We start from the raw sequence: 22,565 nt of genomic DNA on the forward strand, positions 1-22,565 counted from the left end.
CTGTGCGTTAAAAGTTCAATTTTCTTTGGGCGATGGTACGTGTTTGTCGGCGGATACAGTTAAAAGATCGGATGCCTCCCTGACCTTTGCAACAAATGTGTTGTTGCAGTATTTTCTGCAAAGAGGTCTAGTTGCAGAAATTATTCGCAATAAAGGCCATGTTACAAAAAAATATATCATTTTTCCCTTTAACCTGTTGCAACAAAAGCCTTTTTGCTACAAGAGTCTTGTTGCAAAAACATGTTGTTGTAGAAGACAAAAATCAATTGCCGATCCCACTCCACGCCATCCAGCAGCAACGTCATACGCAGGCGATGTTGAGCACGACCGAGGGGTGGAGGCTGCCAACGCAATGTGGCGTCTATCTCGCCAGAGTGGCGCAGATCTGGTGGGAGGTGACTCGGATGAGGTCATCGGGCGGCCATGGAGAGGCGACCAATGACCGAGGAGATGGAGCATGAGAGCGGGTCAGGCCCATCGACGAAGGAGAGAAAGGAGGAGGATAGAGGGGAGAGCTGATGAAGGAGGAGAGCATGCTCGTCTACACCGGTGTCGACGTGTCCAGGGGCACGTGTGTCTGGAGGCTGTGGGGATCCAGATCTTACAACAAGCTAGTTCTTGCAGGGGCGAAACTTGCAACAAGGCTCCAGTTGCAAAGTTAGACTGGAAAAAAGATACCTTCGAGTCATCCAATTAAAGAAACATCGGACGGCCATAAAAGTGATGGATGCATGCAGAAAAATCGGTCGGGTGAACAGGAGAGTTTCCATTTTATTTAGCTCGGTTTTTACCCTGCACTCTTTCCTTATCAACGATGCCACGTGGGCGGGTGGTTATGTTGCTGAAGGTTCAGCATATTACTTGGTTCGTGAAAACACAAACATGGTACCCGCAACAGAAAAAAAACAACATGGTACCTGCAAAAAACACACAAACACGGCACATAAGGGAAATTGTTGATGACTTGATGTTGTTTGTAAGAATGTTCGTCGAGTGCTTTGAAGTGCCATTTGTTTTTTCAGAAAACGAAGTGTCATGTTAATGCTATGTGATTTAGACACGGACACGACAATGGCAAGATGGCGGGCTGTCAAAGTGCGAACCCTGACATAAGCTTCAGGAACCAACACTCTGACCGTGAGGAACTATATGCAAAGGGATATATTCCTTCCGTTTCAAAATAGATGACCCAACTTTGACTAACTTTATACCACCCCAGATTGCGAGATCATGGTTCCTGCGACGACCACATTTGGGTCAACATCCAACACCCCGGATCGCTCGTCAGAATGATGTCGCGTGGTATGTGTTGTGTCCATGTGCTACCGTTCTAGTAGGCTTCAACAGCCAATGTCGTGTACAAGAGAGGGCAACCGATGTGTGGTTTTCCTTCACTTCAGGCTTCTAGTTCGATAATCGCCATGCATTTCGTGTGGAAGCTCTAAAGACACCTGTACCGTACTTCATCTGGCAACTACCTACCTCCCCTATGAGCAAGACCTCTTCAGCCAATCCTTGAGCACGGACCGTCAACCACTGCATAGCAGAAATCAGAGACTGATGGTATCTTAACTAGGCATATAGTAGAGCAGAACAGATCATTCATGTTATCCAGATCAAATCTAATGACAAACAAACTACTTGGGGAAAAGGCAGCATCTAGATATGTCTCCCATACCCTGCCATAGCAACAACGTTGGAGTAAAAAACCATGTCACGCTACAGTGACATTCTAACAATGTGATTTTCAAGTGGTAAATAAATCTCAAGGTTACAGATCTCTGCATATATGAAAATTCTAATCAAGAATAAATTCAAGTAACCATACACAAATATTGACGGCCCTTTGCAAGATCAAAAAATGGATCCCATGTAGTATATATTCGAAATGGCAGGATTTTTGCATTCATTAAGAAAAAAGAGTTACTCAGTTAATTAGGGAAAACCGAGCGAAAATCAGATCGTACAGTTTTTATGGAAAACCGGACGAAATCATCACAACCGCTGAGTGGCACACATAGAAACCCCACGCACACCACTTCAAAGAGGGCCTAGTCGAGACTGCATGCAAGCGTCATCGTCATCACTCCTCCTCTTGAGGCGTCATCGTCATCCCTTAACCGTGAGAAAATGACTCCGACTTCGCCATAGGTGATCGTCGACTCAATCCGCACTGCAGAGGCCGTGTGGAGTTGTATGAAGATCCACATCAAACTCAGCAACCTACGACCATACAACGCAGCTCCGACTCTAAAGAAGAGCTATGAAGGACAAAACCAGGCATGGCTGGCAACACGGAAGATCGCTGAATGGGCTACCTGTAGCCAGTCATCGTATACCACAGGGCCCTGCAGCAGTAGCTTTGACTTCACATCAACAAATAAAATGAGACAATGCCGCGGACACCTCGAAGAAGAGCCGATACCTTAACCATTTCCATGTCGCCGACATCGCTTCCACCATCATCATTGCCACAGAAGTCTCGACTTCACAACCGACACCATCCATCGGCCCCGCTCGCCGATGCAGAGCTCCCAAGATGAAACCCCCGAGAAGGAATACGACGCCTAGGTGCCACCATTGTCCGACCATGGCTCAAGGGTTTTCCCCCGGAGAGGCCGAGATGGCTGGATCCGCACGAGAGGGGTGCAACAATAAACAAGGGTGCCTCCAGAAAGGTCAACGATGGCCACAGCCGCCGCCATCGCTAGTCACAGCACAGGGCCGAGACAGGGTCTTCACCCAAGCTCCCACACCACGTCAGCCGCACATCATCGCACACTGACGCTGGCAAGTCCACCAACCACCAACACCACCACCATCGGAGCTGCCCATCAACGAACAAGAAGCATCGAGATCCGCCGCATCCAATCGCACCTCGCGGAGACCACCGGCGGCCAGCTCCAGAACGAGGCACCAGATCCGTCAACGATGGTCCAGACGCAAAACCACTAGACGCAGCGCAAGTCGTCATGCCCAACCGAGCACCATGCTGACAAGGGACAGAGGAGCACTACCCGAAGCCAGGAACTACCACAACCGCAGCCAAGCATCAGAAGCCCTGACGCGCCCCATATGCGCCATTGCGGCCACGGAAGCCAGATCTGTAGCACCCACCGCCGAAGGCACTCTTTCTCGCCATCTCGGCCCACCAAACCGTGTACCACCAAGGGCGTCCACGCGACACCAGATCATGCAGCCACGCACCTGTCGCGTCGCGTCCCTCATGGACGAATCCACCACCCGAGCCCCTCCGCCACGCACCCGGCCAGGGCAAGAGCACCACGACAGGCCCACCACGCTGGAGCAAGCTATCTGGACCGCACAGCCTCCTGCGCACCCCGCCAAGCCACCCTATATGGCCACACCCGAGCCGCAGGTCACCTCGCCCGCGAAACATGCAATTTTTTAAACTTACTCTCAGCCAAGACATGCATAGGACTAGCTTGGGACTGAAGTTGAGACACTTATTTTGGGACTGAGGGAGTAATATATAGCAAGTCCCAAGACATGCAATTTTTTAAACTTACTCTCAGCCAAAAGATCTCCGGTAACTTAAAAAATAGAGAAACTAATCTCAGATTGCTAGTCTCAACTGATGTAACTACACTGAAGCTGAACAAGAATTACAGCACCCCACTGTGCACACAGCAAAGACCCAGGAAACAACAACAAAAGGAAGAAGAAGAATTGGACCGCCCAAGGTACATAGATTCCGGAGAGAACAAAACGACCTGAAGAAATCAAAGCAAAGGCAAAACATCAATGATTCTTCTGATCAATCAATCAATCCCTTGACCATCTCCAGGAACTTCAGTACATATAGCGAATTCAGTTCAAACTAAGTTGTTTCCAGCATTCCTTCTACCCCAGGAAGACGCTTTGACACGGTGCACTCCAACATAAAGGACACTGAAGAAACTACACTAATAAAGCTATAACATGGCTATCATACTACTGTATTCTGCGAGTCTTCGCAGCTTTCTCCCACATATCAGCAAAGACACTAGGACATGCTATTTTCAGGTGCTGATACCCTGTACTAGTCATCACATCATCCACTCTATCTAAAGAGTTGATAAATCCAATGCAAGCATCTTTGAGCTTGCTGCAATGATGCTGGTCAGCAAGAGCCAACGTGGTCGCCACATTACTGGCCTCAAGAAACTTGCAAAGTTTGCTCTCACACATCAACTTCATCCTCTCCATGCCATATCTGTCCGCAGCCACGAGCAAATGCTTGACCATTTCTTCTTTGTCATCATCATTGAGATCGTCCATGGGATTGGGAGGCAACTCATCTGAGTAGATGAAGTGAAGCAATGCTTTGAAAACAGCAGGCTCCATATCTTTGATGGTTATACTTTGCTCACATTTGTCCCTCATTGGCCCGTAGAGTTCGGCCTTGAAGACCGGCGAGCGCATTGCAAGGACGATCTTGTGGGCAGTGAAAACCTCGTCTTTGACCTTGAAAGACACATCCGATCCCTCCCCCTCCTCCAGCAAACTTCTAAGATTTTCCGACAAGTCCGAAGGAGGCACTTGGATGTGAAAGTTCCTTGTGGTCATTGACATCTGTGCTACCCTTGGCTTGATAACAGTGAGCTCGCACTTAATGAGAAGGACATCGTCGGGGATGTACCAGTGCGAAGACGCTTCGAGGTCGCTCCTCGTCGCGAACGTGGCATAGCCCCAGGACCAGGTTATACTACCAATGGAGCTGCTGAGCAGCACAGGCGCCATTAGTTTTGGCAATGCAAATTGTGCCGGCGACCCTGTAGCCTACTGGACCAGCGTCAGATGGCACAGCGCCAGCACCTCCACATCTCTGTTCATGAGCTCGAGGTAGACTGAGACGTAGTCTCTGTAGGCCTCTGTGACACCGTCGGGGTAGTAGCGGACACACCAGTCGTGGCCCCCGACGGAGAAGGTGGCCGACCGGATGAACTTGCCGACGCCGAAGCCCTTGCACACGCTGTAGCCTTCAATTTTGAACACGTGTTCGCCCCGCTTCCTCTCCGGCGCGCAGGTCGAGGTCGTCGAGATCACGGGATCTTGGATCAGGGATGCCGCCATTGGTGATCTCAATCTGTGCTGGGTGGACAAAGAAATTAATTGCTGCGGATAGGAGATTTTTTTTCTGAGAAATCCGCGGATAGGAGGTGTTAAGGTTAAGGGCGACGTTAGGCGCCGGCGCACCGGCCCAACAGTTGGGCCGGTCACTGCGTGGCCGTTCGATCCGGCGGACATCAACCGTTCGATTCGCCAACCAGTCATCGTCTTCTTCCTGTCGTCAGTTTTCAGATCCGTTCGACACGGGATGTCTCTGCCCTGGCCATTGCATCCGTGCGCCCCGGCGAGGCGAGGCAGCACCCACGTCCTCCTCATCCATGCCGCCGCTCGTCGCAGCACCGTCACCTCGTCCCCGCACCTTCCCTCATGCACCACCATTGTAGCATCACCGTTGCAGCTTGCAACCTCGCCGTCGTAGCCTAGCCCTCATCGGATAGAAGCCTCGCCGTTGCAGCTTGCAACCTTCACCATCATAGTCTCGTCGTCGTCGTTTAACGGCCTCGCCGTTGCAGCTTGCAACCTCGTCGTTGCAGCCTCGCCATTGCAGCCTCCCCGTCGTCGCCGTTGAAGCTTTTTGCAAGGCCGGTTGAAGCTTTCTACGTCGCAGGTTGCAGCTTTGTGCTGTTGGCAGTGACCAAGGTTTTGGTTACCAGTCGAAATTTCAAGATTTCCCATGGTTACCACGTATTTCCGTGCCCCTCGGTAAATCGTCATACCGAGCAAAAAATACCATTTTTTTGAAATTTTTGAATTTAAACACTCGATTTACAGTAAGGTATGTAGGGTCTAATTAATGCAATGAAAGTTGGTTATGGCATGTTGGTAGCAACCTAGTTCCTGTTTTGAGAGGTCTCTGGTTTGAATATTCGTTCATTTTCTTATTTGAATTCAAAATTCAACTATAAAATTCGCTCGAAATATTCTCGGTATTTGTCGGTATTTCTCGGTAACCGTGGTAACCACATTTATCAGTCCCCCTCGATAAAATTACCTCATTCGGTAACCAAAACCTTGGCAGTGACTAGCTACAACATCTGTCGTCATGGATGAAGCTTTTTGCGACACCGGTTGAAGCTTTTTGCGACGCTGTTTGAAGCTTTTTTCTGTTGGCAGTGGCCAGCCCCGGCGTCTGTCAACCACTGTTGAAGCTTTTTGTCATGCCGCTTGTAGCTTTTGGAGACGATGGTTGTAGCTTTTTGCTATGACAGTGGCCGGCTCCAGCATATGTCCCCGCTGGTTGAAGCTTTTGCCGCGCCGGTAGTAGCTTCCTTAAATGCAGGTTGCAACACTGGTGGTGTCTCTGGGTGCTTGCTGCTCCGGTGAAATTGCTCCCTGTAGCAAAAACGCGACAGCGCCGGCCATAGCAGCTTGTAGTCGCCTCAAACGTCGTCCGCCCCAAGCTCATAAGCCATGGCCGCCCCTGGCCTATGACTATGAGCTCGCAGGCCATGGCCCCCTGTCGTAGCAGCGAGCAAGAAACCTTGAGATTCTCAGGGTGACGACGCATGCGAGCAGCACGCCATGGAGGAGTTGCGCGTGATGTGAGAGGGGAGGAGTGCTCGCTGGGGCTATGGCAGAGGAGGTGAGGCGGAGCGCTGTGGAAGAAGGACGAGGATAAGGTTGAGATGCGGGGCGGGAGCGTGTGGCGGAGAGGGCGCAGACGCATGTGCACGGTTGGATCACGTTTTCATCCTACGCGCGTCGTGCGTCCGGCCGAATCACTCGGCCGGCGTGCCGTACGCAAGCGTTTCCCTAAGGTTAATCACAATGGTCAACGTGGACGACTCGTGAACCAACCTGTGGTTGGATGGTTAGAGGGACTGTGGTATTTCCAGCCCATCAGGGTTCAAATCCTCGTGCTCGCATTTATTTCTGGATTTATTTCATGATTTCCCAGCGATGTGCATTCAGTGGGAGGAGATGCTCATAGGGATAGGGTGTGCGTGTGTGCGTTCATAGGGGTGAGTGTATGCGCGTGTATATGAGCGCTTGTGTCTGTACTGATGTTCAAAAAAAACGTAGACGACTCCAACTGTGATCAATCACCGTGAGATCAGGGGACAAAGAATGCAGGAGTCCTGGGCTAATGGAAGCAGCTCTCGCCTCAGCCGTGGACCAGCTCATTAGGGCATCTCCAGCCGTTGGCCCTCCAGGGGGCGTCTAAAAGCGCCGCCTGGGGCGAGCCGGCGACACAGTCGGCGCTGGGGGCGGTTTTGCGCCCAGTCGTCGCCCCCAGCCCGCCCCCAGACGCCGAAATTGGCCCACTTTGCAGCCCAATTTCGGCGAATAAACGGCCCATATGGGCGAGAATAGGCCCATATTCAGCGTGGTTTCGGCGTTCAATTATCAACACACACATATTTCATCACAGAAAAATCAAATACTTCAACAAAATACTACAACAACAAATAGTTCAATACAAATTATATAGTTCAACAAATAAAAACTCGTATTTCATCACGCGGCGTCCCCCTTGAGCCTCCATAGGTGCTCAATCAGATCTTTCTGCAGTTGATGATGCACCTGTGGGTCTCAGATCTCCTAACGCATACTGAGATAGGCAGTCCAAGTTGCCGGTAGCTGGTGATCAACTTCGGGTAGAGGACCCTGCCTGTAGTATGGTTCAGTGTCAAACACTAGGTCTTCTTGCTCGCTCTCGATGATCATGTTGTGCAAGATGACACAGCAAGTCATGATCTCCCACACTTGATCTTTCGACCAGGTCTGAGCGGGGTACCGAACAACAGTGAATCGAGATTGGAGCACACCAAATGCCCGCTCGACATCCTTCCTGCAAGCCTCCTGAACCTTCGCAAACCAGGCGTTCTTGCCTCCTGCCACAGGGTTTGAGATCGTCTTCACAAATGTCGACCATCTCGGATAGATGCCGTCAGCTAGATAGTACCCCTTGTTGTATTGGTGCCCATTGATCTCGAAGTTCACCGGAGGAGAATGGCCCTCAACGAGCTTGGCAAAAACAGGAGAGCACTGCAACACGTTGATGTCATTGTGAGTTCCTGGCATACCAAAGAAGGAGTGCCAAATCCAGAGGTCCTGTGTGGCTACCGCCTCAAGCACCACACTGCAACCGCCTTTGGCGCCTTTGTACATCCCCTGTCAACCAAATGGGCAGTTCTTCCATTTCCAATGCATGCAGTCGATACTTCCAAGCATCCCAGGAAATCCTCTTGCTGCATTCTGGGCTAGGATCCGAGCAGTGTCTTCCGCATTGGGTGTTTTCAAGTATTGTGGCCCAAACACTGCCACCACTGCCCGATAGAACTTGTAGAAACACTCTATGCCGGTGGACTCGGCCATGCGCCCATAGTCGTCGAGTGAATCACTGGGAGCTCCATATGCAAGCATCCTCATCGCTGTCGTGCACTTCTGGATGGAGGTGAATCCAAGAGCGCCAGTTCAATCCATCTTGCACTTGAAGTAGTTGTCGAACTCCCAGATGGAATTCACAATCCTGAGGAAGAGCTTTTGGCTCATCCGATAACGGCGCCGAAATGTTCTCTCGCCATGAAGTGGAGCATCGGCGAAGTAGTCGGAGTAGAGCATGCAGTAGCCGTGCAGACGATGCCGGTTCTTTGCTTTCACCCGCCCCGGCGCCGAGCCACCTCGACGTGGCTTTTCATTGCTCGCCAGCAGCTGGGCGAGGGCGGCGAGCACCATCAGATGCTCTTCTTCCTGGACGTCGGCCGCGGCTTCCTCCTCCAGCAGCGTGGCGAGCTCTTCCTCCTCATCCGAGTCCATCACCGGCACAGTCAAAACGCCGAACACCTTGCGCTCGGTGTGCGTGTACCCGCCGTTAAACCGCGCCTCCGCGGCCGGAAACGGCGGCCGGAAACGCCCAGCTGCTGCGGGAGGGGCTGCCGCGGCGAAGCGCTGCTATTTTCCGGCGGGGAATGGCTATCTAGCGGAGTAGGCTGGCGGCCGTCACCGGGATATAGCTAGTGGTGGCCGAGGGCGCGGGGGTGCGAGGCGAGTCGGGGGAAGAAAACCTTGACTTTTCCCCTGTTGGTGTGGGCCAGGCGTGCTTTTCCCTAGCGCCGGAGCCCCCAACGGCTCCCCACCGTGCCGGGTTCGGCCTGTGACCGCCTGGCGGAAAAAAGATCCGAACCGGCGATTTTCGGCGTCCTGGGGGCGCGACTGGGCCGTTTTTTTGGCGCCGGCGCCGAAAAAGTGGCCTGGGGGGGCCTGTTGGGGGCGCGGCTGGAGATGCCCTTAGCCCTGGACTCGTTCGCAACAGGATCTCATGCAGAAGTTTTTCTCCGGGTTTTTTTTTTTGTTTTCTTATGTTTTTTCATTGGGTTTCTTCTCCAGTTTTTCTTTTTTTCTTCGTTATAACTTAGTTTGCATTTGTTTTTCACTAGTTTTCCTTCGTTTCTTTCTAGATTTTCACAGATTTTTTACAGCCTTCCTTTTTCTCTTTGTATTTTTTATGGTTTTCTTTGTTCTTTCTCGGGTTTTCTCCGTTTTTTGGGTTTCTTTTTTTGTTTTTTCTTGTTCTTTTTTCTGGTTTTCCTGTTTCCTTTTTCTCTTCGGTCTCCTTTCATGTTTTTTTTATGATTTTCTTTGTTTTTTCCCTTTCTTTTTTCACCACATGTCTATATTTCTTCTACATATTATACATTCTTTGTACACGCCAAGAGACATTTTTTAATACATGATTAAGATTTTTTTTCAAAAAAAATATTATGATGTCTGTTCTTTTTCATACACCGTGTACATTTTTTCTATACAAAAAATATTTTTTAATACAGGGTTAACAATTTTCATACATAAGATTAATATTAAAAGAAATATGTTTTGATGTCTATTTTTCCAACACATCATTTTTCTTATACATCTAATATACATGTTTAAAATTCTATATATACATGTGTTCAAAAAAGCATTATATGTATACATGTTTAACATTGTTTAAAACATATATTTTTCATATCTATTTTCTAATACACGTCTAACATTCTTATACTACTGTATGTTGCGGGTCTTAGCAAAGATAGGACATTCTCTTTTCAGGTGCTCATACCCAGTACTAGTCATCACATCATCCACTCTATCTAAAGAGTCAATAAATCCAATGCAAGCATCTTTGAGCTTGCTACAATGATGCTCGTCGGCAAGAGCTAACGTGGTCGCCACATTCTTGGCCTCAAGAAACTTGCAAAGTTTGCTCTCGCACATCAACTTCATCCTCTTCATGCCATACCTATATGCAACCACGAGAAAATCTTTGACTGTTTCTTCTTTGTCATCATCATTGAGGTCGTCCATGGAAGGCAACTGATCTGAGTAGATGAAGTGTAGCAGTGATTTGAAAACTGAAAGCTTCATATCTTCAGTGGTTATACATTGCTCACATTTGTCCCTCATTGCCCGTAGAGTTCGGCCTTGAAGACCTGCGACCGCATTGCGAGGACGATCTTAGAGCAATTCCAATGGGGGCGACCCGTTTTGTCCGTTTGGGTCATCCGGATATAAAACTTGGCCCAACGGGGCGACCCAAACGAACACAGCGTCCGCCTGCTGTCCGTTTGGTGTCCGCTCGGACCCATATTCGGCTCAAATCTGGGACAATTTAGGTCAAAAGCGGACACTCTTTGTGCCCTCTTCGTCCCCCTCTGTCCGGCTGCATGTGGCTCTTAGCCCACTTGTCATCCACCATCTGTCCCATCCCATCTCTCTCCTCCTTTTCCTCTTTTCTCTCCCACCCACCTGCCCACCCGACTCGAGAGCTGGAGCAGCTCCTGGCCGCGGACGCTCCCCCGCGCACAGCAGCAGAGGACAGGCGGGCTTGTCCTCCTCCGGCGCCGGTGCTCCGCCGTGGTGGGCTCGTGCTCCTCCGGTGCACGTGCCCGGCCGCGCCCGTCGACTCGCCTTGCCCCGGCCTTGCCTCGCCGTGCCCGGCTGCACCCAACCTCGCCTGCGCCTGCGGCGTACGGGACGGCGGCGGGACGTGCAGCTCCTCGCTCGACGACTCAGCCAGCGCGGAGGCCGAGGAGGTGGAGCTCCCGTCCTCGCCACCCCATGCCCGACGCGGCCGTCGACTGCTTCGACCGGTGCGCCGCCGCCAACGAACACGCGTGAAGGCCAAGGAGGTGGAGCTCCTGCTCGAGGTGGCGAGGCGGTGAGCTCGTGCGGGGCCGGAGCTGCAGGGAGGGTGATGTGCGCGGCCGGGGCAAGAGCTGCTGCATCCCCGGCGAGGCGCGGCGGCGAGGCAGGGCGGGAGCTGCAGGCGGGGCGCGGAGCAAGGCGCGGGGCGCTGTGGGCGCAGGGCATGGAGCAAGGCAGGGCGGGAGCTGCGAGCGCGCGACCGGAGCAAGGCAGGGCGGGAGCTGCGAGCGCGCGACCGGAGCACGGGTGCGGCAAGCAGCGAGGAGGGCGGTGGGGCGCGCGCGACGGGCACAGCGAGCTGTGGCTGGGACCTCCCGGGCGAAGCGGCGGAGGTGAGCTCGCGAGCGCAGGGCGAGGTGGCGCGGGAGCTCGCCCACCAAGTGTTTGACTTAATGCCGACGCAGACATGCATAAAATGCATCTGGCTTCCGTTGGACGCACCGGCCAATCCAAACGAAAAAACGGATGCGGACGGGTGGACGGGCGATCCAAACAAACAAAAGCAGACAAAATCCATGTCCGTTTAGGTCGCCCCATTGGAGTTGCTCTTATGGGCTATGAAACCCTTATCTTTGACCTTGAAAGACATGGTCGATCCCTCCCCTATCTCCAGCAAACTTTTAAGATTTTCCAACAAGCCCGAAGGAGGAACTTGGATCTCAGAGTTCCTTTTGATAACATTGAGGTCGCACTTAATGAGAAGGATATTGTGCGGGGTGTACCAGGGCAATAATGCTTCGAGTTGGCTCCTCCTGGGGAACGTGGCATAGCCCTAGCTCAAGGCGCTGGTGAGCACCGTAGTCCGTAGGCACTGTTATTGTTGGCAACGCAAATAGCGCTAGCGGCCCTGTGACCTGCTCGACCAGCATTTGCCCTTACCTTATTTTGAAAAGTGGAATATATTAATATCAAGTAGATACTAATTACACTCAGTCTCTGCACCAACAAGATGCCTAAGAACATTCATGATGCACACAGCCAAAAGATATAATAAAAAGAGGGGAAAGGGAAAGACCCTGTCATGATGATCAATCATCCGCAGTAACAACACTCTAACCACCACCAAAGACTGCACCCGGACTAGAAGAAGGTTCTCCAAACGCAACGCCTCTAGGAAGAATGCACAAGGGTTGTCGTTGCCCGATCAAAAATCGTAGGTTTTCAGCGTGGAGAAAGAACGTTTTCCCAAAACAATGCCTTCAACAAGGCCACTGCCAGGCACAATTAATAAAGGCCGGATTTTGGGTTTTCACCTTGGAAATCATGACTCGGTACTCAAAGAAGCACCACCAACAAAGAAGTCCTCCTATGCTGCCGCCCCACTCGCGCAGGCTACTGTTACAAGTCACGTACCACCAAGCTCACAGGAACTAGTGCTCGGTATGGACGGGAACATATCCCGCAAGCCAAGTCTGAACAACTGCATATGAAGCAAAGTCTTCATCGCATCCAAGACCCTGCTTTCGCCACTTGCAGGTCCCCCAAACACGCCATGGCATTCTTCGCTTGTGTTGATCCCTTGAAAATCGATGAAAACGATAATGAAACAAACTAAACCAATAAAAACTGAGAAAGAAACAAAGTAAACCAAAAGAAAAAGAAAGAAAAAAACCAGTGAAAACAGAAAGAGAAATGAAGAAAACCGGTAACAAAACAAAACCAGATAACCAGTGGAAAATCGGCTCTTTTCTACCTCACCTTGTTCGCGCCCTACCAGTTAACACAAACATGTCTATGACCTAGCGATATGCAGCGCGACCTAACATCCAGGAGACCGCTGTTCGATCCCTGCCTCCTCTCCTTTTCTCTTTTCAATTTCATTTCAGTTTGCGCTAATGGGCCGGTCTGTTACTGTGGACGCTTCAGGAGAGAGCTCCTTCTGTCTCACTATAAGCGAGATATAGCTCTCGCGCGCTGGAGAATCGTCCGATCTCTTCCTGAGCCAGTCGTTCGCAACATGATTGTGTTGCATCTAGGACTTTGCAACATGAACCATGTTGCACTTCGTCGAACCATTTTTCTACTCTTCATATAAATAACTTTTCTATTGCGACTGCCTCTGCTGCTTCCCTTGTTACCACTGCAACATGACCCTTGTTGCCACTACAACATGGGTCATGTTGCAATCCCAGGCCGAGCTTCCACGGACACATGTCACGTGCCTCATGTTGCCCTCGTCCTTTTGCAACATGGGTCATGATCCCGACTGAGATCCTACAGGGACATGCATCACATGCGCAAGGTGCTACACAGCACATCAGAAATCAGTCGGTTGAACGCTAGCCTTTCCTTTATATATTTCTGGTAAAGGAGCCCCATATAGTCCCCTGGTTTCAATCACCAATTCACGACAACAACAGGAGAAGGACAAAACCCAACTCTCCCCAAACACAAGGCTTCTCCCTCAAATGGGGAGCAAGAACTAATCAAAAGAAGACAACTACAATGATGAAAAAGCTTAGACAAAGTTCAGGCAGAACTGCTACCAGCTAGTCCACATTAGGGAAGACATCAGCCTTGCCCCACCACCGGACCTACCTGATGCTTCCCCTCTCCTCATCACCACTGGAGGTGGCTGTCGGCTCACAACCGGGCCGCCGGTGAAGGTGGTGGCGAGGATCTGGTCGCCCATCCTCCCGCGGGGATAGGGGCTCTGGAATCATGCCGGTGGTGGGTCGTCCATGAGTGGCGGTCACTGGTTCTGGTCGTTGGCCTTGGCTGCACGAGCAGTGAGGCCCGCGCCCCCTCCCCCGCGCTGCCCCATACTGCTTGTGTGCTCGTCAGCATGAGATCATCCTCGGTGGTGCCGGTGCGACCGCCTTGGATGTGGATCTATGGCCTATGGGTCGCGAGGCCTCCTGAGGTGTAGCGGCGTCGCCCTGCCTGATGCACTACAACAAAAACGGCTTGTATGGTCGCTTTTTCTGAGACACTATTTGTCTACGTCTCTACGCCCATGAACACTAGAAAGCTAAAGACGCTTCTTAAGACATTTATAGGGCGTCACAAACTTTTGCTTATAATTGGCCATTTAGAAAATAGCTATATAATTTTAGTTAACTTAGAGACGATTTATGAGACGTTTTATATGCGACTATAATCCTTCAGCGTGTGGGTGAGCTCATTGCCGGCCATTTCTCTTTTTAGGCGTGGACTAACAAAGAGTTTTGTGCTAGCTGAAGGTGTTCCCTTCCTCGATTCCAACCTTTTCCCCAACCTAGCGCTAGCTGAAGGCTCTGGCGGCGGCGGCCGGCCCTCTCCTGCCTCTCCCTCGGCCCCTCCCCTCCCCTCCATCCGGCCATCTCACTCCCCTGCCTCGGCCTCCGGCGCCCAGCCCTCTCCTCCGCGACTCCGCCAGGCGCCAGGCCACCAGTCCGCCTCCGGCCTCCCAAGCGCGGAGGCAGCTGATAGCCGGCAGCGCCCTCCAGGCTCCAGCCACAGTCCTCGGGCCTCTTCGGGGTGCGGCGGCAGCACCATCCAGCAGTCCGGCCTCCATTCCTCAATAGCCACAATGTACTGCATCTATTCTTTCCCTCCGTTTCTATTTTCTAAACAAATCTGAAGATTATTCTATGATTGCTTGTAAATTTAAATTGAACTTGATTCATTTGCTGTGTATGATCATAAATGATTGTTGCTTACTAATTACTATGTGATTCATTTGCTGCTTACTATGGAAATTGAAATGTTTGTGCAATGTACATCAGACCCTGACGCCGGTTGGCCCCGGCACAACGCCACTCCCCGCCAACGCCCCTCTCCCTCAACTGCTGACCTCGGCAACAAGCTCACCCACACGCCTCTGCTGCCAGAAGATTGCCCGCAGGTTGTTATTTTCTTTTTTTATATCTCTGCATCATGTGAAACATAGCTCGAATTGAGATATATCACTTGTGTTTTCCCTTTCTATCTTACTGTGATGCAATGTATTATTGCAATTTGAAATTTTTTGTTAAAAATCGGTGAACCTTTTTGGTGGTTGAATGAAAATTGTGTTAAAAACAGTAGTACTGTTTATTAGATAGCACTCATTTATGACATAATATTCTTAAGTCGATCTGGTTAGGGGAACTGCCTACGAATGCCAGAAAAGAATATTCTGCAGTGTGATGCAAAATTTGAATTACCTAAGTTGTGTGTCATCTCTATTTTTCTTGATTTAGCAAAGTGAAACCAGTTGATATTACTTAGATTTTTAGTTACACCAGCTAGCCTTCTGCTGTTTGTCACTTGAATGCAGAAAAAATCAAGCATTGGAGACATCCATTTTTTGTCATCGATGAAAACTTCTTTATGTACTTCACTTCTTCTAGTAAAGACACATCTCGATTTATGTTTTGTAATGTAAGGTGAATGAAGTCGGTAAATCATATTATATAGTTTGAACCTAAGTATCGAATGCATAGTTTAAAATATTCATATAAACCTATGCTTAATGTAAAAGAGCATATGGAAAATTATAAAATGATCTATTTTGTTTTCATTACTACAACTAGCAAAGGCTAATGGATCGAGGTTGGATGAGTAAACCAAGATCAACTACTTATTATAAAGAAGGTGTCGAGCAATTTCTATCTTTTTCCTTTCATGATGTTCCACTCGGTGATAAAATTATCTGTCCCTGTGTAAATTGTGGAAATAAGGCAATGCAGAATTGCGACGAAGTGAAAACCCACCTAAGATGTGATGGTATTCTTCAGGGTTATACAAAATGGGTTTGCCATGGAGAAGAGTATGATTCACCGTCATTTGCATTTGCTCCCATGTCAAATAACAACAACAATTTTCATATTCCGGGTTTTCCAGTGAATTCTGATGTAGAAGGCAGTAAGAGATTGCATGACATTTCTGGGCTCTTAAGTGCCATTTTCCCCATGGCTGACTGTTAGGAAACGTAGTAATTTCAAAATTTTCCTACGTACACGCAAGATCATGGTGATGGCATAGCAACGAGAGGAGGAGTGTGTCTTCATACCCTTGAAGATCGCTAAGCGGAAGCGTTTATCAATGTGGTTGATGTAGTCGTACGTCTTCACGATCCGACCGATCCAAGTACCGAACGCACGGCACCTCCAAGTTCTGCACACGTTCAGCTCGATGACGTCCTCGCCTTCTCGATCCAGCAAGACAGGCGAAGTAGTAGATGAGTTCCGGCAGCACGACGGCGTGGTGACGGTGTTGGTGAAGAACAATCTCCGCAGGGCTTCTCCTAAGCACTACAGAAACTATGATGGAGGATAAACTAGAGGGGACGGGGTTGCCGGCACACGGCTTGGTGTTTCTTGATGTGTCTTTGGTGCTAGCCCTGCCCCTCTATTTATATGTTGAGCCTTGGGGTCGAAACTTGGAGTAAAAGCCTCCACAAAGTCGGTTTCACCCGAAAGGCAAGAGTCCTTCTCGGACTCCAGGGCCAGACGCCAGGGTTCCCGGCGTCTGGACCCAGACGCCAGGGACCCTGGCGTCTGGCCCCTGGACTCCGCAAAACTTCCTTTTGCACTTTCCAAAAACCTTGTGGGCTTTCCCTTTTGGCCCAAATAACGTGTTCTCGTTCCCAAACATTTCGGGAAACATCTGGAATCCCTTCCGGTGAATTCCGGAACTCTTTCGGAGATCAAACACTATTATCCCATATATCAAACTTTATCTTCGGACCATTTTGGAGTTCCTCGTCATGTCCATGATCTCATCCGGGACTCCGAACAACATTTGGTTACCAACATACATAACTCATATAATACTATATCGTCAACGAAACGTTAAGCGTGCGGACCCTACGGGTTCGAGAACTATGTAGACATGACCTAGAACTTGTTTTCCGGTCAATAACCAATAGCGGGACCTGGATGCCCATATTGGCTCCCACATATTCTATGAAGATCTTTATCGGTCAAACCGCATAACAACATACGTTGTTCCCTTTGTCATCGGTATGTTTACTTGCCCGAGATTTGATCGTCGGTATCCAATACCTAGTTCAATCTCGTTACCGGCAAGTCTCTTTACTCGTTCTGTAACACATCGTCTTATAACTAACTCATTAGTTACAATGCTTGCAAGGCTTAGGTGATGAGTATTACCGAGAGGGCCCAGAGATACCTCTCCGACAATCGGAGTGACAAAACCTAATCTCGAATTATGCCAACCCAACATGTACCTTCGGAGACACCTGTAGTACTCCTTTATAATCACCCAGTTACGTTGTGACGTTTGGTAGCACACAAAGTGTTCTTCCGGTAAACGGGAGTTGCACAATCTCATAGTTGCAGGAACTTTGTATAAGTCATGAAGAAAGCAATAGCAACATACTAAACGATCAAGTGCTAGGCTAACGGAATGGGTCATGTCAATCACATCATTCTTCTAATGATGTGATCCCACTAATCAAATGACAACACATGTCTATGGTTAGGAAACATAACCATCTTTGATTAATGAGCTAGTCAAGTAGAGGCATACTAGTGACTATATGTTTGTCTATGTATTCACACATGTATTATGTTTCCGGTTAATACAATTCTAGCATGAATAATAAACATTTATCATGATATGAGGAAATAAATAATAACTTTATTATTGCCTCTAGGGCATATTTCCTTCACTGACAGCTTCCAATCACTATCAAACGCATCTGATGGGGAACTAGATGGTGTTCAGTCTGAATCTGAGAACTTGGAACCTGGTATGGCTGAGAATGTCAATACAACATCTGCACATGATGATGCAATGAGAGAACAAGACATATACGCTAGTTTCCTCGAGGAACCAAACATAGATTTATACCCTGGATGTGCAACATATTCGAGGTTGTCATTTCTTGTCACTTTATATCACATGAAAGTCTTGCATGGATGGTCACAGGAATCATTCACACAGCTACTTGGTGTATTATCGGTTGCATTTCCTCAGATAAACCTACCCAAGAAATATTATGAGGTGAAAAAAATCATACGCGGATTAGGGCTGGACTATGAGAAAATTCATGCATGCCCAAGAGACTGCATGCTTTTTAGAGGCGAAAGAGCTAACCAGGAGTCTTGCCATGTGTGTGGTGCCTCTCATTGGGTTACCAATGAAAATGAGAAGAAAGATTCGGCAAATGAATCTAAAAAGAAGAAGAAGAAGAAGAAACCAGCCAAGGTGTTGCGATATTTCCCATTGATTCCAAGGCTCCAAAGGTTATTTGCAACCAAGAAGACATCAACTGACATGCGTTGGCATGATGAGGGTCGTACAAAAGATGGATTGCTGCGATGTCCAGCTGATGGAGAGGGTTGGAAAGATCTTGATGGCAGATATCCTAAATTCGCCAAGGATTCCCGTAATACGCGGCTAGGCGTTGGGTCTGATGGGTTTAATCCTTTCCGACTCATGAGTGCAAAACATAGTACTTGGCCAGTGATGCTTATTCCATACAACCTACCACCTTGGATCTGCATGAAGCAAACATCTCTAATTTTATCAATGATTATTCCTGGACCAAGTCCCCCTGGAAATGACATTTGTGTATATTTGCAGCCGTTGGCGGATGAGCTGCAACAACTTTGGAAGGGCATGGATACTTTTGACTCATGTACTCAGGAGAAATTTTCTCTTCGAGCTGCACTATTATCGACTTTAAATGATTTTCCAGCATTAGCTTACCTCTATGGGTGGAGCACCAGCAGTAAATATGCTTGCCCATCTTGTGGCCTTTTCACAAGATCATATTGGCTAAAGAAGAGTAAGAAATTTTGTTATATGGGTCATTGCCGATGGCTACCACAGAATCATGTATTTCGGAGACGAAAGAAGGAGTTTGATAACACTGAAGAGATGGAACTTGCACCTATAACAACGAGTGGTGGCTCAGCTTTGAGAATGTTGCAGGGCAGAGTGTTTGTCTTAGGGAAAAAGATTGTTGTGGCAAAGAAAGGGAAAGGGAAAAAGAAGGGCAAAGACAGTGAAAAAGGAACCGGAGGTCCTGAAAAACAGAGGCATAAAAGAGCGCCTAACAAGAAATCAGGTAGCGTCGCACGTAAACCTGAAAAGAAACCTGAGGATTGTTTCAAAAGGAATTCGATATTCTTTGATTTGGAATACTGGGAGCACAACAAGTTAAGGCACAATCTATATGTAATGCATATTGAGAAAAATGTCTTCGAAAATTTAATTGGAACCTTACTGGATATTGATCCTAAAACAAAGGGTGGCCTTAATGCACGACTTGACTTAGGAGAAATTGGAATTCGATCTTGCCTTCAACCTCATGAAGGTGATAAGGGTAAAACTGAATTGCCGCATGCACCTTTTAATATGTATAAAGAAAAGAAGGAGATTCTTTGTACAGTGGTTAAGAATTGTAGGACACCTGATGGTTGTGCATCAAACTTTTCGAGGTGTGTGAACATGAAAGAATTGACATTGACTGGCCTCAAAAGCCACGACTGCCGTGTTATTCTACAAGACATCCTTCCTATGGCACTTTTACATTGTTATCCCAGTAAAGATGTCATGATAATAGTTGTTGAGCTGGCTAATTTCTTCAAGAAGCTATGCTCCAAAGTGTTAGATGTCTCTGAGCTTGACAAACTGCAAGAGAGTATTGTGAAGACACTTTGTAATATGGAAAAGGTTTTTTCTTCCATCGTTTTTTACTGTCATGGTACATTTAGTTGAAGAAGCTAAACTTGGTGGTCTGGTGCATTACAGGTGGATGTACCCTCTAGAGAGGTATGCATAAACGTCTGATTCTTTGTCAAACAATGTCTATGTTTTGTGTATGTTTACTTACAACTGAACTAACCTCAACTGTAGAAAGCGCGCATTGAAAAAATTTATAGGATAAATCAAGGTTGGGTAGAATCAACTTTACCGGACAAGACTAACCAGGAATTGCATCCTAGCAATTGCGCAAGAACCAAAGAGGGTTGCACTAGTTTATTCTCACCACATGAACACACAATTGCTAAGGTGCGTGTGCATGCGCGCATAAATTTCTGTTATGTTATCAAACAATGTCTATGTTTTCTATAAGTGTACTTACAACTAACTGAACATCAACTGTAGAAAGCACACGATGATCCTGAAGCAAAGAATGGTCATGCTGAAAATAACAATGCGACCAAGCAAGGTGGTGCTGAACCAAGTGTACAACTTCATCGCATCACTAAGCGGGTATATTATATATATATATATCTGAATGACAATGGTTAGAATAGTTAGTTGGTCTAATTCCATGTGCAATCGTCTCTTTGTGTGTAAAGTGAAATCTTCCATGGTTTGTGATAATGAATGTTTCATTTCTTGAAAAATAGGATAAAATGAAAGTCACCTTGGTTTCATTGAACCCGAGATGCAAAGATAAATTTGTGGTCGAAGGAACTTTAGTGAGTAGAGATATGACATATGTGGTTGGAGGAAACATGCTTCGAGAGCAATATGTAGCGATCTCCGTTTGTGCTGTTTCAAAACTTGGAGATCAGACATTGGTTAGACCATATGGAAAATTGCAAACAGTAAGGGATGCTATTGGTCATGTTATTGCGTGGCCTCTATCACATGTAAGTGCACTTCCATGCAATCATCGTATGCTCCAATGCGCGTGCTTAAGGCTTTTTTACTTATGAAGGATCTTTTTGATTTTTAGGTTAAAGAACCGAAATTAACCATTCCTACACAACCTCAAAACAAGCCACCAAACACTGGTATGGTACATCATCAAAACACATTTCTTCTCACAATAGTCCTAAAGCTATGTTCTAAATTTTTCTCTATTATCTTTCTTTTTCAGGGCAGCTCAAGATTTAGAAAAGGAGTGCATTTCAGGAGCCAGGAGCAACTATAGAAGAATTAGTCTTTAGATGGACAAATATTATGTTTCATATACAGATTTTAGCTTTATAGGGAAACTTAGTTCAAGTTTGTATCATCTCTTCTTAATTATTTGCATATTTTATATGAAAATCTTATTTGATTCAGTTGTGAACCTAAGGTGTTTGTTCCTACTAATGAAATTGTATGAATGGGATGGTTGTGTATACAATCGGTGATATGGGTGGATCCCTTCATATAATGATATTTGTTGCTTATGAATGCGATTGGTGATATGGGTGGATGTTGTTATATACAATATTTCTTGATCATTCTGCACAAGCATATGGCATGATAAAGTTACTGGATTTGAAATGGCGAAGTAAAAATTTGGAATAAATCAAATATTATTTAAAGTCAAATTTTATGTGGTTAAAGCTTTTGTATATTTAGAGACGAATATAACGTCTATACATAGAGTTTATAGGAATGGGCCTAGGGCCTATGACAAATCAAATGACCCTGTTAGTACAGACGTACGAGCGCGCCTAACAGAACGACATATCAGAGACACTTTTGAACGTCCAAATATAGCGTGTCATATCTAGAGACGCCTTTGGATGTCCCAATATAGCGTCTTATGCCATGTACAGACGCTTTTGACAGCGTGTCTATATGTTTTGAGACGGTCCGTGGGGAGACGCTCCAAAGAGGCTTTACTAAGTCGACTCTACGATTGCCTAGAGATGAAATAACAAGTCTCTAGCTTTGGAATATGACGTCTCTACATGCAGTTTTTGTTGTAGTGATGATACGTCCATTTTGCATCATTATTTCCTACTATAATTTATCATATTTCAATGATAGATTTCACAATACGATGCAACCCTTAAAATGCAAGGAATACAAAGAGAGGGGGGTTGCCAAACAACTGGAATTCTGGACCTAAAATGCAACAGAAGAAAAAGGAATTCTTTGGAGCTCAAAATGCGGCATGGATTTTTGAAAACTTATTTTAAAGTATATATAGAATTATGGAGCTGATGGATCAGAGCGGACCCATCAGGCAGCCGCATGGCTTGGTGGTGTGCCCTACCCCTTGGGTGCGCCACCTGCCTGTGTGGGGCCCTGATAGCCCGTCTCTCGATGCCATTTTGGCTATAGAATCATAAATACCCTAGACAAAAATCATAAAATGTCATCGGGACTTCTCGCCGCCGTCTGTGAGGCGGAACTTTGGCATGGAACTTTTACTCTCGGGTGGAGCAATTCTGTCAGGGAAACTTCCCTCTGAAAGGTGAAAATCAAGGCCTTCATCATCAACAACACTCTGTTCATCGTGGGGATCATCGTCTTCATCAACATCTTCACCAGCACCATCTGTCTTCAAACCCTAGTTCTTTCTTTGTGTTCATCTTTGTATCAAATCTCATATTGGTATTGTGAGTACTTGTATATGTTGATTACATCTTGTAGTTGATCTTCCGGGCAAGCGTGATGCTCGGATCCTCCACCACCTCCGCCTCTGACGGCTGAGTCTCCTCTGGGTCCATACGTCGGCGGTGGGAGGGAAGAAG

General features: G+C 47.6%; 2 pseudogenes; both read right to left on the reverse strand.

Moving 5' to 3' along the window:
* Positions 1–4,196: 4,196 nt before the first annotated feature.
* LOC119336702 lies at positions 4,197–5,076 on the reverse strand (annotated as a pseudogene).
* Positions 5,077–10,056: 4,980 nt separating this feature from the next.
* On the reverse strand, positions 10,057–13,831 carry LOC119339480 (annotated as a pseudogene).
* Positions 13,832–22,565: the final 8,734 nt, after the last annotated feature.

Source organism: Triticum dicoccoides, chromosome 7B (assembly GCF_002162155.2).
Source record: "Triticum dicoccoides isolate Atlit2015 ecotype Zavitan chromosome 7B, WEW_v2.0, whole genome shotgun sequence".
Taxonomy (NCBI): Eukaryota; Viridiplantae; Streptophyta; class Magnoliopsida; order Poales; family Poaceae; genus Triticum; species Triticum dicoccoides.